Source organism: Protopterus annectens, chromosome 9.part0 (genome assembly GCF_019279795.1).
Source record: "Protopterus annectens isolate FY-2018-M chromosome 9.part0, PAN1.0, whole genome shotgun sequence".
NCBI classification, from domain to species: Eukaryota; Metazoa; Chordata; order Ceratodontiformes; family Protopteridae; genus Protopterus; species Protopterus annectens.
This window is the reverse complement of record NC_056743.1, coordinates 661394614-661407882: the sequence shown is the minus strand read 5'-3', so window position 1 is coordinate 661407882 and position 13269 is coordinate 661394614. Positions and strand designations below refer to the sequence as shown.

Below are 13269 nucleotides of genomic sequence, written 5' to 3'. Positions count from 1 at the left end.
CTTGTTTTACTTCCAGTCTCTTAACTCATCCTTGACCACCTCCTTAGCACAGAACAACCCAGTCTTATAAAATCCTGCACCATCATCTTTACTTTTTAATTCTCCCCATTCACCCAACCCTTAAACAGTGTCATAATCACTGTTGGCTAATGGTGGCTTAATCTTGATATCCACTGCTCAACCTGCATTGCTTAGGACCAGAGTTGTATCCATTCTGATACAGTACTGCAACAATTGTCCGATATACTCATAGTCCAAGACTTAAGTGAATCCCTCTGCTGTTCTGAATGGAGCTCATTGTCTCCCCATCTTTTCCTGACTCATTTAGAACCTCCATAAGTATTAAGTGCTTCCTTCTTCCCCACTCCTTTATTCTCTTATCAGTTTTATTCTCCTGTCTTGCTGTGCTTGGTGGAAAATGTAGTGTATCAGTACATTTTCCCCATTTCTCTACCTGAACTGTAAAGGAACGTGACTTCTAATCGTGGTTGTACCCTTGCCCCACCCCTAGCTTGATGTTCTTTCTTATCTGTGGCTGTCAAATCTTATAATCTCCTTTTCTGCCATTCCTGAGAAGCCTGTACTCAGGCACATCTGTGTCCTATGGCTTTTGTCAATAGCCCATGTTTTAGAGAATCCACCAATGTTCGTCTTCCTTTCCATATCACTGCTTGTGGCTCTCTATCTTCCTACGTGGAATTCTTGTGTTGCAGAATAAGACTGCAATCTGAGGACTAAGTCATACATGTTTTTTTCCCTCTGCTGTGGTTTGCATCTATTTTTATATTGAGTTCACTGAATAATCTCCTACTTCACTCTTCTGTTTCTGGCCTCCTTACACTCACCTCATTTTAAGGTGTGATTATTGAGCTGTACTATTTCAACTCAGAACTAAAGACTTCCTTTTTTTTTTCTTGGAGTCCATTCCTTGCACAGAGATGGTCTGTGAGGTTTGTCTTACTCCTATGAGTCTTAGGCCTTCCTCTCTAGTTCACGGTTTCCAAAAGTCATTATACACCCTGTTGTTCTCCTTTTGTGTGCCATCTGTTGCTATGGGTGACATTCCAAGAATGGTACCTCCAACACCCTTTCCAGGCATCTTTCTGCAACATTTCTACATCTGCTGTCATCCCAACTCATCTGTCTCCTCTGACAAACCATTGGAGTCTACGTGCACCACAATGTGTCCACTTCTCTTTCCTGGATATCATTTTGATCAGCGCCTCCTCCTGGTTCTCACTTGCCTACATTCCTAATCCTAGTTGTTATTAAAACCATTAACCACCAAAACCTTGTTCTCTTTCTGCTCAATGGCTATGCTACCCCTGTCATCCTGCCACTACCATCTGTATGCAACATTTCCACCTCTACTTCTGCTGTTCTTAGTCATTCTCAGCATGTGTACCATTGCCTCCCTCAATGTTGTATACATATTCTCTTTCACATCCGACCTGTGTTCTTCCTTACAAGATTAGCCCTAAAATATGAATTCTCATTGTGAGTCTGAAATCAGCTTTTAAGCTAGAATTATGCAATCCTTGTACCATAATTCATTGACTGAAGGTGAGTTCCTCAAAGGTTTGACCACTAGATTGCTAAGTATGGCCAAATTATGTCTATTTGATTTACCTAGTAAATGCATGTCCATGATTTTACCAATTTTCAGTACTTAATTGATAGTAATTTAATGATTTTTTTTAGCTTGCCACATTGAACTACCCTATTCCACTCATTCTCCATAATTTACCGCTAATACAGTATGTTTTACATTTGTTATCAGAGTCATAGGATGGGTGTGTAAATCAATGTTATGAGTCTACTTTACCTTTTATTCATTTTCAGTGTATTGTTTTGAAACTTAGAATGCTGGAAGATGCTTGCAGTAACTTACTCATTGTAAGACCCAGAGGACTTTGCTTTACCATCATAGAACAGAACAGGTATATAGGTTCTGTGCCCATCACTGGTTGCATTGTTAAATACTGTCATAGTTCCAGCAATACATGGAACCATCAAGAAGCAGTAGACCTCCCATATGGATATGTGGAATGTGGTTCTCACTAATGGCAACAATGTGGATATGAATGATGTCTAATCATGAGTGACATCTTCAGGAATCAGACAATTGGTCAGAAAGTCCTGACTTATGGCACTGCCTTGGGCAATAGCAGAGCCAGAACACTCCATGACATTGTATGGAAGTAAAAATATTGGCCCACAAATGAATTACTGACTCACTATGAGAAACTTACAGATTACAGTGGCACCAGGACACTAAGTGATGTCACACTGGAATGCAGCAACAAGTTACTGTCAGGGAGTAACACAAGTAATCAAGAATGTGCTTGCAGCTCTGCCCTTCTGATAAATAACAGTTTAGAATTATTCTCAACTATTACATACTATCATTAAGCAGTAGTACAGATACCATACGGACAAATGGTGTTTCAGCAGTTAAAGACAAATTAGCCCGCATAGTCTACCTGCTTGTCTATCCAGTGGATTGTTTGTAAATAGCATGCGACTTAAAATGTACTCCCTGTTTTTTTTGCTTTTCTGTCATTCACATATCCCTGAGTTACCCACAATGCAACTTCAAACTAAACTAATATCTTTTGGCTTTTGCTGGTTAGAGGTCGCCACAGCAAATCTCCAGTCTGCTAATGATTGGCAGTGGATTTTTTATGGTGTCAAGTTGCCAGCCCAATGCCCTACCTTCAAAGCAAGCACACCCATTCACACACACACACACACCTAGCTGCATGTCATTAAATGTCACTCGACTGTGGGGAGAACATGCAGACTACACACAGAAGACGCTCCAGCCGAAAATGGAATGGGAGAACCTCTGTCTGTGAGGCGACAACGCTAACCGCTGCACCACTGCGGCTTACTGTCCTTTTTTTGCCATAAATCTCTTCTTTTGTGAAAGAAGATATCCATTTGGACAGTGTGAATTCCCTTAAGGCACTTAGTGTCTGTTTTGTCCTGTTTGATTTTTTATGTTAAAATCTTCAAATTTCTCTTTATACAGATAGTGCTGCATATTAGGAACCAAAAATATGTCCAAAAATACAAAGTTGCAAAAATCCAAAGGAACAAAAGAAGGTTGATCCGGGGTACTAGCACTGAGTTTACTTAACAAGCTAAGTACCTTTCATTCCCTCAATGTAAGGAACTTCTTCAGAACTCAAATCATGGAAAAAATGGTGTACCTCAAGGATCCATCCTTGGCCCATTACCATTTAATAACCAAACCATGAGAAGATAAACACAGCAGGATAAAAAGTATAATTTTAATTAGTATAAGCCCTTTTGCGTTGTTAACACAGTGCCTCCTCAGATACAAAACATAAATAATACCTTTACATCTGTTTAAAACTATTAAGCCACCAATAAGTAAGTAAAACAAGATCACATGATCTAAACACTACGTGTCACGTCCAGTAAAATTTGCAACCAAGTGTAAACTGAAATTCTAAAACTGTTATTCTAAATCTAAACTAAAATGAACTGTTAATCAAGAATTTATTTAAAACTTCTTTTTGTAATCAACTTATGCTTTGTCCTTTTTATCAAATCGCTGAAATTTATCCTACAAGTCATATATATTATTCTTCAAGAGCACATCACAAGTTGAACTCACAATAAAACAAGATAAAGTCAAAAATTAATTCTAAAACTCACTGAGTACAGAAACTCATGATCGATGTCAAAATGTCTGTATAACTTCTAATATTGGCAGGTCTGCTGCTTAACCTTTAAACTACATAAAGAATTGAGCCAGTCACTTGTGGATGTAGAACGCCCTCTTGTGATGGCCCAACACAATTGCAAAGCCCCATATTTTACAGACATTCCAACAATGTGTTCTAATAATCAGGCCTCATAAAAAAGCTTATTATCATACCAAAAGCAATTGTTTAGCATTCGGCCAAACTGTAGGTGGCATATAGATAAGGAATATCTACTTTATAACAACTCAATAAGTTCAAAATGTGTTTGCAAAGTATGCATCCACATTAATAAACAACCAGAACAACCTTCAGCCTCACACAGACATACTAAACCAGCACTGGCAAAAAATACACATAAATACACAAAATCATACTCGGAGGCTCTAAATAAAAACCTGCAAAAGCATCACAGACCTCAAAAGCAGACACCAAAAAACCTGCACCTCCCGTCACAAACCAGACAGCACATAAAACACAAAATCAGTGTGCCACACAATCACAGCCCTTAAGGTGAAATAACATACCTAACACACTAGTAATAGGCGACTCTATAGTCGGGCACACTGACATCCCACTCACCAGACTGAACAAGGAGAAGGTCACGGTAAGCTGCCTGTCGGGTGCCAGGATCTGCCACATAACGCAAGCACTCAGGTCACTCCAAAGCAAGTACAAGTATGACTCCGTCATTGTCCATGCTGGTGTGAATGACCTGAGATGTACCTCCCTGGACTACATGAAAAGAGACATAGAGGAGCTCTCTGATCATGTAGCCCAGGCCGGTATGACCCTGACCTTGAGTAGCATCTTGCCCTCACCAAGAATGATGCCACAGTATAAAGACAAAATGATCAGTTTCAACAATTGGCTAAAGTATGGGTGTCATTCAAAGGAGATGCAGTGTCTGTCAGCCTGGGATGACATGCTCGGCAAGCCACGTTGCTTCGCTAGGGACAGCTTGCACCTGTCACCCTTAGGCTTTCGTATACTGGCCAAGGCTCTTGCCACCCCCATAGTGCCTTTTTAGGCAAGGCTCAAAGGACAAACCCACCTCCATAGACAACCCAAGGATAAAAAAACTAAAGGTAATACTACTCAATGTCAGAAGTCTAAACCTCAAGATGCACACACTCGAGGCTCTCCTCAGTATGGAGAAAATCGATGTCTGTGCAGTAACAGAAACCTGGTTCAAGGCTCCTGAGAGCACCACAGCACTACCAGGTTATAACTCATACCATGCGTTTTGGCCCCAAAACTTGGACCGAAGCACCAAAGGAGGGGGAGTATCTATATTCATCAAAGATACCTACACCTCCAGGTTAGTGGCACTGCATGAAGCATCGAAAACCATCCATGTGCAACTAACAGCGGGCAAAACTGCCTTTCAGTTTGTAGCCTTCTACAGAACACTCTCCCTATTACAGGAACCCCACTTGGCATTCCTGAGAACACTGGAGAATATGAAGGTCTCTCCAAACACTATGTCATTGGGTGACTTCAACTACCCAAACATTGACTGGGAAAACTACTCAAGCCCAAACACCTTCGCCCAACGGTTCCTTGAATTTATAAAATCTAACGTGATGGAACAACAACTGGTGACCACTCCCACAAGAGGGAACAACATATTGGACCTGGTCATCACCAACATGGGGACTCTCTGTTCCACACCAGAGGTAAATCCCTCATTGGTAAGATCAGACCATAAACAAATTTCCCTGGACATCCATATCCCATCCCCACCCCCAGCCAAGGAAATCACTGTAAAGAATTTCTCAAAAGCCAACTTTGCACGCCTCAAGACTGAGATGGAATCCTTCAAAGCCCCTGGGCCAGAGGATAATACAGCCCAATCCACAAACTCCTTTACAAATGCATTCCATGAGCACCTGCAGGAATGCATGGATCGTGCTATCCCAAATAAAACCAAGACTCACTCCTCCAAAAACAGGAGACCGGTCTGGTGGACCCTGGCCATAAATAAGCTATACAACAGAAGGAGGAAGCTACTACATGACACAGCAAAATCCCATAAAGGGAAGGCATCTCTGATCAGTTTTAGCAAGAAACTTTGATCCCTCATAAAATCATCAAAGGCCAGTTTCGAAAGAAAAATTGCCCTAGACACTAAAGATAATCACAAAGCCTTCTTTAGTTATGTCAGGAATATGGGTGGAAACTCCCAGATATGCTCTGAATTGTTACATAACGGTACAAAATATACCGAACCTACAGACATAGCCAACATCCTGGCAGACAGATTCAGTGCAAACTTCTCCCCCCTTCCCCCCCAAAGGAGCAAATGCCTATCCCAACTGAATGTAACCTCCCTGACATCACAGATGCACAGGTGAAAGCTGCCCTCTCCAAAGCAAAAAACACAGCATCTATGGGACCGGACGGTGTCCCAGGCTGTGTCTTACATGAGCTCCAAGAAGAATTGAACCCTCACATTGTCACTGTTCATACTTAGCCTTACTACAGGATATGTACCCAAAGAATGGCGTACAGCTACAGTGGTCCCACTCCACAAAGGTGGTGCCACAATGGACCCCGGGAATTATCACCCCATAAGCCTGACTAGTCTGGTCTGTAAAGCTATGGAGCGTATTATCATGGAACTCATAAACAAAGACATTGGGAGCCTCCAGACACTGGACCCTACCCAATTCAGCTTTGTTAAGGGCAGATCTTGCCTCTTAAACCTAGTTGATTTCTTTGAAACAGTTACCAAAGCCATAGATGAGGGCAAGGTAGTCCACACAGCCTACCTGGACCTCACAAAAGCCTTAAACACAATACCCCACTCGGGCATCATAAATAAGCTTACCAGCTTAAATATCAACCCCTGTATCACAAGATGGGTTGCAAACTGGCTCAGAGATGGAACCCACATGGTCAGAATCACAGGTGCCATGTCCGAATCCAAACCAGTTACAAGTGGCATCCCTCAGGGCTCAGTTTTGGGACCTCTCTTGTTCGGTATATACTTATCTGAGGTTCAGGCTAACACAGGGGGATTATGGCTGACAAAGTTCGCAGATTACTGCAAACTGGGGGCCATAATCGAATCTCCAGCTGACACAAGCATCCTCCAAAAGGGTCTCACAGAGACGGATGCTTGGTGCCAGAGCCACGGCCTCAAGCTAAATGCTAAAAAGTTCATAGTCATCCCCTTTGGGAAAAACAAGGTGCCCACAAATTACCACATAGGTGGTAATCCATTAAGTACGGAAGAAGTAATTAGAGATTTGGGGATCAACGTAGATAGTAATCTCTCCTTTGATAATCATGTTGCCAAAGTGGTTAGAAAGACCTTCTATATAGCACACCTTATCATGAAAGGGTTCGCATCTAGATCAAGAGAGGTCATTGTGCCCCTCTACTCATCACTCATCAGGCCCATAATTGAATACAATGCCCCTTTTGGGATGCACCTTACCCGACACCTGCAGCAACTGGAGAGACCCCAAAAGTACCTCACCAAGAGGATCATGGGCTACAAACAGATGTCCTATGCAGCTCGACTAAAGAAACTCCAGCTCTACTCAGTTGCTTACCGCCTACTTAGAGGCAATCTATGCCTGACGTACAAAGCCATGTCAAACCCAGAATTAATGGACATGCTCCACCTTAAAAAATCCAAGTCCCTTAGAGCTACACGCTCCAGGGACTTAAACCTCAGCACAAATATAAATAGGACATGCTGGAGGGACAGATTCATTTCCCAGAGGCTCCCCTCAGTCTGGAATAGAATCCCAATTCATGTTAGACACAGCCCCACTTCAAGCGAAATCTGGACGCGTGGATGGGAAATCGCAAATTCACCCCTGGGATCTCTTCTGTGTCCCTCCTAGACAGAGGCACAGTAAACTAACCTTAAAAGGGTACCTTCTGTGACCTACTTTACAGAGGCACAGTAGGCTAATCAAATAGGGAGGCGGAAGCCAAATACACTCTGGCTAGGCTTATAATTGCCCTAGGGCAAATAGCCTAGTATCTACCTATGAAATGACACTAGCACTCTTGTCACTCAAGAACAAGTACAAATATGACACTGTGATTGTTCATGTTGGTGTGAATGACCTGAGACGTACCTCCCTGGACTACATGAAGAGAGACATGGAAGAGCTCTCTGATCATGTAGCCCAGGCAGGTATGACCCTGACCCTGAGTAGCATCCTGCCCTCACCAAGAATGATACCGCAGTATAAAGAAAAATGATCAGTTTCAACAATTGGCTAAGCTTCTGGTGTCATTCAAAGGGGATCCAGTGTCTGTCAGCCTGGGACAACATGTTCGACAAGCCTTGTTGCTTCGCAAAAGATGGCTTACACCTGTCACCCCTAGACTTTCGAATACTGGCCAAGGCTCTTGCTGCCCCCATAGTGCCTTTTTTAGGCAAGGCTCAAAAGTCAAACCCACCTTCGTAAAAAGCACAAATAAAAAAATGAGGGTTATGCTGCTCAATGCCAGGAGTTTAAATCTCAAAATGCACATGCTCAAAGCACTCCTCAGTATGGAGAACATCGACATCTGTGCTGTAACTGAAACCTGGTTCAAGGCTCCACAGAGCACCCCAGCACTACCAGGCTACAACTCATACCACACATTTCGGCCACAGAACATGGACCGAAATACAAAAGGAGGGGGTGTATCCATATTCATCAAGGATACCTACACCTCCAGGTTAATGGTGCAGCATGATACCTCCGAGATCATCCATGTGCAACTAACATCAGGCAAATCTGCAATGCAAAATTGTGGCCTGCTACAGATCACACTCCATGACCCAGGACCCAGGACCACCACTCTGCCTTTCTGGAGACACTGGAAAACATGAAGGTCCTACTGAACACCCTAATATTGGACGATTTCAATTACCCTACCATTAACTGGGAAAACTACGAAGTACAAACTCCCAGGTCCAGCGCTTCCTGGAATTTATCAACTCAAATGCCCTGGATCAGCTGGTAAACTCCCCTACCAGAGGTGAAAACATATTGGACTTGGTCATCACCAACAAGGGCGACAGGTGTTCCACACCGGAGGTCAACCTGTCACTGGTTAGATCAGACCATAAACTAATCACTCTGGATGTCCACACCACACTACCACCTCCAACCAAGGAAACCACAGTGAAAAACTTTTCTATAGCAAACTTCACCTTACTTAAGACAGAGGTGGTATGTTTCACAGCCCCCACGCTAAAGGATAACAGCGTCCAAGATGCAGGAACCTTTATAAATGCACTCTATGAGCACCTACAAGGATGCATGGGTCATGCCATCCCTAGCAAAACCAAGACTCACTCCCCTAAGAGAAGGAAACCAGTCTGGTGGACCCCTGCCATAAACAGGCTATACAATAGAAGGAGGAAACTAGTTCAGAAAAAAAGCAAATCCCAAGAAGGAAAGACATCCCTGATCAGTATCAGTAAGAAACTAAGGTCCCTCATAAAATCCCCCAAGGCTAACTTCGAAAGAAAATAAGCCAAGGATTTGAAAGATAACCACAAAGCCTTCTTTAGCTATGTCAAGAATCTAAGTGGCAACTCGCAGATATGCTCTGAGCTAGTGCAAAATAGCACAAAATATACTGAACCCACTGATACTGCCAACATCCTGGCAGATAGATTCAGTGCAAAATTCACCCCCCTCTCACCCCCAAAAGGGCCCACAACAATACCGGAAAAGTGTAGTGTCCCAGAAATCACAGATGTACAGGTGAAAACAGCCCTTTCAAAAGCAAAAAGCACAGCATCAATGGGGCCAGATGGTGTCCCAGCCTGCGTCTTGCACAAACTACAGAACGAACTAACCCCCCACCTAAACACACTGTTTAACCTCAGCCTCTTCACAGGCTATGTGCCCATAGAATGGTGCACAGCAACGGTTATTCCACTCCACAAAGTAGGGTCCACAACTGACCCTGGTAACTATCGCTCCATAAGCCTGACTAGTCTGGTCTGCAAGGCTATGGAGCGCATCATCATGGAACTCATTAACAGAGACATTAGGAACCTCCAAACACTTGACCTGACCCAGTTTGGCTTTGTTAAGGGCAGATCATGCCTACTAAACCTGGATGACGTCTTCGAGACAGTCACCAAGGCCATAGATGAGGAGAAGGTAGTTCACACAGCCTACCTTGATCTCGCCAAGGCTTTTGACACCATTCCCCACTTTGGAATTATAGAAAAACTCACCAGCCTGAACATAAACCCCTATGTCACGAGATGGGTTGCCAACTGGCTTACAGACAGAACTCACACGGTAAGAATAGCGGGCTCCAGGTCCGACTCTAAACCAGTCACAAGTGGTGTCCCACAAGGCTCGGTCCTGGGACCCCTACTGTTCGGTATATACTTCTCAGAAGTACAGACAAACACAGGAGGACTATGGCTAACCAAGTTCGCCGATGACTGCAAACTGGGAGCCATAATTGACTCTCCGGCTGACACAGACATTCTCCAAAAGGGCCTTACTGAGACGGACACTGGGTGTCAAAGTCATGGCCTCAAGCTAAATGCCAAAAAATGCATAGTCATCCCGTTTGGGAAAAACAAAACACCCATGAATTACCACATAGGTGACAACCCCCTTAATACAGAAGAGGTAATAAGAGATCTGGGTACCCATGTAGATAGTAATCTCTCCTTTGACAATCATATTGCCAAAGTAGTTAAGAAATCCTTCTATGTAGCCCATCTAATTACTAAAGGGTTCACATCTAGAAATAAAGAGGTTATAGTGCCCCTCTACTCGTCACTCATCAGACCCATCATAGAGTACAATGCCCCATTTGGGATGTACCTCACAAGACACTAACAACAGCTGGAAAGACCGCAAAAGTATCTCACCAAGAGGATTACTGGCCTCAAACATATGTCCTATGCAGCCCAACTGGAAAAACTCCAGCTGTACTCAGTGGCATATCGCTAGCTCAGAGATGATCTCTGCCTGACTTACAAAGCCATGTCCAACTCAGAACTGATGGACATGCTCCACCTAAAGAAATCCAAGTCACTGCAAGTCACTCGCTCTAGTGAGCTAAACCTCACCACAACAATAAATAGAACATGCTGGAGGGATAGATTACTGTCGGAGACTCCCCATGCTTTGGAACAAAATTTCTAACTACATTAGGCAGAGCCCCTCACTAACACTCTTCAAGAGAAACCTTGACGAGTGGATGGGTAACAGAAAATACACCCCTGAGATCACTTCATTGGCTCTTATTGACAGAGGCTTAGTTAATTAATCAATGGGGTGGTGAAAGCTGACACACTCTGGCTAGGCTTATAAATGCCCTCTGGCAGATAGGCCTAGTACATACCTATGAGCCTATGAACCTATAGAAATTTCCCAACTATAAGGAATAATCTACAAAAACTAGATGAATACCTTTCATGGCTATATAACCATTAATTTTAATGACTCTGATATTCCACATATAGATTAAGTAAAGAACTGAACCACAGCCATTTTCAGTAAGAAAGTGGTCTCTGATAACAAATCAAGAAGGCTTTTGTATAGCAAATAATCCAACAGTGTATCGCAAAAGTCATACATAATGACAAATCATAATTCACATCAGAATGACTATGTCTATATAGATAAACTAGTCAAAGCTTACCAATATGGAGAATTAGTTTGTCCGACCCTTTCACTCATACATCCCCTCTAAAGATGGCTCAATGCATTGGCCGTGGTTACAGATAAATCTCGCTTCCTAATCTTATATACATGCTCACGCAGCCTTTCTCTCAGGGTTCTGTTAGTTTTCCCTACATAAAAACAGCGACATACATTACAAACAGCAAGGTATACAACATTCTGGGTAGAGCAATTTGCATAAAAATGCATCTCATACTTCCTCCCAATGTCAGAATGTATAAATATTGCCTCATTGACCATATAGTGACATGCATTACAGTGTCTACAACTGTAGGTACCTTTTCTCTTTGAGGCTAGTCGAGGTTGCACATGCTGTTGGCGATAACATACCCTATGTTTTAGGAACTTACAATTCTTATAGGCTATGTGTGGTCAGTCACCTACCAATCTGTGTATGCAGTCATCAGATAACAAGATGTGCCAGTTCTTCCTAATTATATCCATAACCTGTTTGTTGTCTGAAGTGTATGTTTCTAGTGGACAGACCATTAGTATGGTGATCAACTCTTAAATTAAAATAGCACCCAACATGAATATCTGTTGATGTAAATCTAATTTAATTGGCTCTGTCCTGTTTAAATATTAGGCAAGAGAGGGAGCTAATACATGTATCAGATTTTGTGTAATGACACCTTAGACTTTTCTCAATGCATTGAGCCATCTTTAGAGGGGATGTATGAATGAAAAGGTCAGACAATCTAATTCTCCATATTGATAAGCTCGGATTAGTTTATCTATATAGACATAGTCGTTCTGATGTGAATTATGAATGTATATATGAGTATATTCAATGATCAGCATAATCTAATTATATCCCTGGATTAGGACGGCATACCTTTTGATAAAAGCTGTACAATGAAAAAGGACTTCCCTACAATAATGGATATTTTGTGAAGAAAAGACAGTTGTTTGTCGACATAGGTTCCCATATCCCATATCCTTGACTAATCAGTTTTCAGGGCTGTGTTGTCAGTGTTATAATTACTAGGGTATGTGATAATTCATTTCTTGCTGTTTAGTGGTAGTCCATGGATTTTGACACCAGCTGTTTGGAACAAGTCCTGTCTGGAAGATCGTGGTGTCCTCTGGAGATTTTATGACGGCAGTCTACAAACCTAGTCAGCCACAAACATTTTACAATAGCTTTGACCTCTGAGAAGTAAATGCCAAAGAGGAGTGGCACAAAACCTCAATCCTGGGGTACACCACTAGTCACAGGTCATTTGGAGGTGATAGAGCTGCCCATCTTTAGTTTGTGAATTATCTTTGTGAGCTGATTTATTATACAGTGAATTACATATGGACTTACATTTAGCTTGTAGAGTTTATCTAAATTACTCTAGTCTGGGATGGTGTCATATGCCTTTGTGATCTCTAGATATAGATTTGTACTGATTTGCCCTCATTCATTGTTAAAGTAAGTTTTTGAAAAAAGTCAACAAGTTAAGTAGGCAGGATCTACCCTTGAGGAATCTGAACTGGCTTTGGTCAACAGTCAATACATTACCTATACTCTTATTAATTCATTCCAACATGATCTTTTCTATAGCCTTACAGATAAGGATGGTCAGGCTTATGGGTGTATAATTATGTGCATCCATTGAACTCCCACCTCTTGCAAGAAATGACTGCTGTCTTCCATTCACCTGACATGCATATTGAATAGTCTCTAAGTCAAATCATGTTTGACGCTGACCCATATACAGCCTGGAATGTTTTGCACCCTATAGAAATAGTGTTCTTGCCCTTAGTGTCAGGAGGCCTTTTTGATGATTTGTGTGGAGGGGGTGCAAGTGCCTAGGCAGTGAGACATTTCCCTGTGGTACCTTTGATTGAGGACTAATGGCTGAAGT

At 42.3% G+C, this 13269-nt stretch overlaps 1 protein-coding gene across 1 annotated transcript in view; it reads left to right on the top strand.

Moving 5' to 3' along the window:
* The window catches only part of LOC122810894 (tumor necrosis factor ligand superfamily member 15-like), a 117745-nt gene that overhangs the window by 29275 nt on the left and 75201 nt on the right, over positions 1-13269 (top strand). The window lies entirely within an intron of this gene.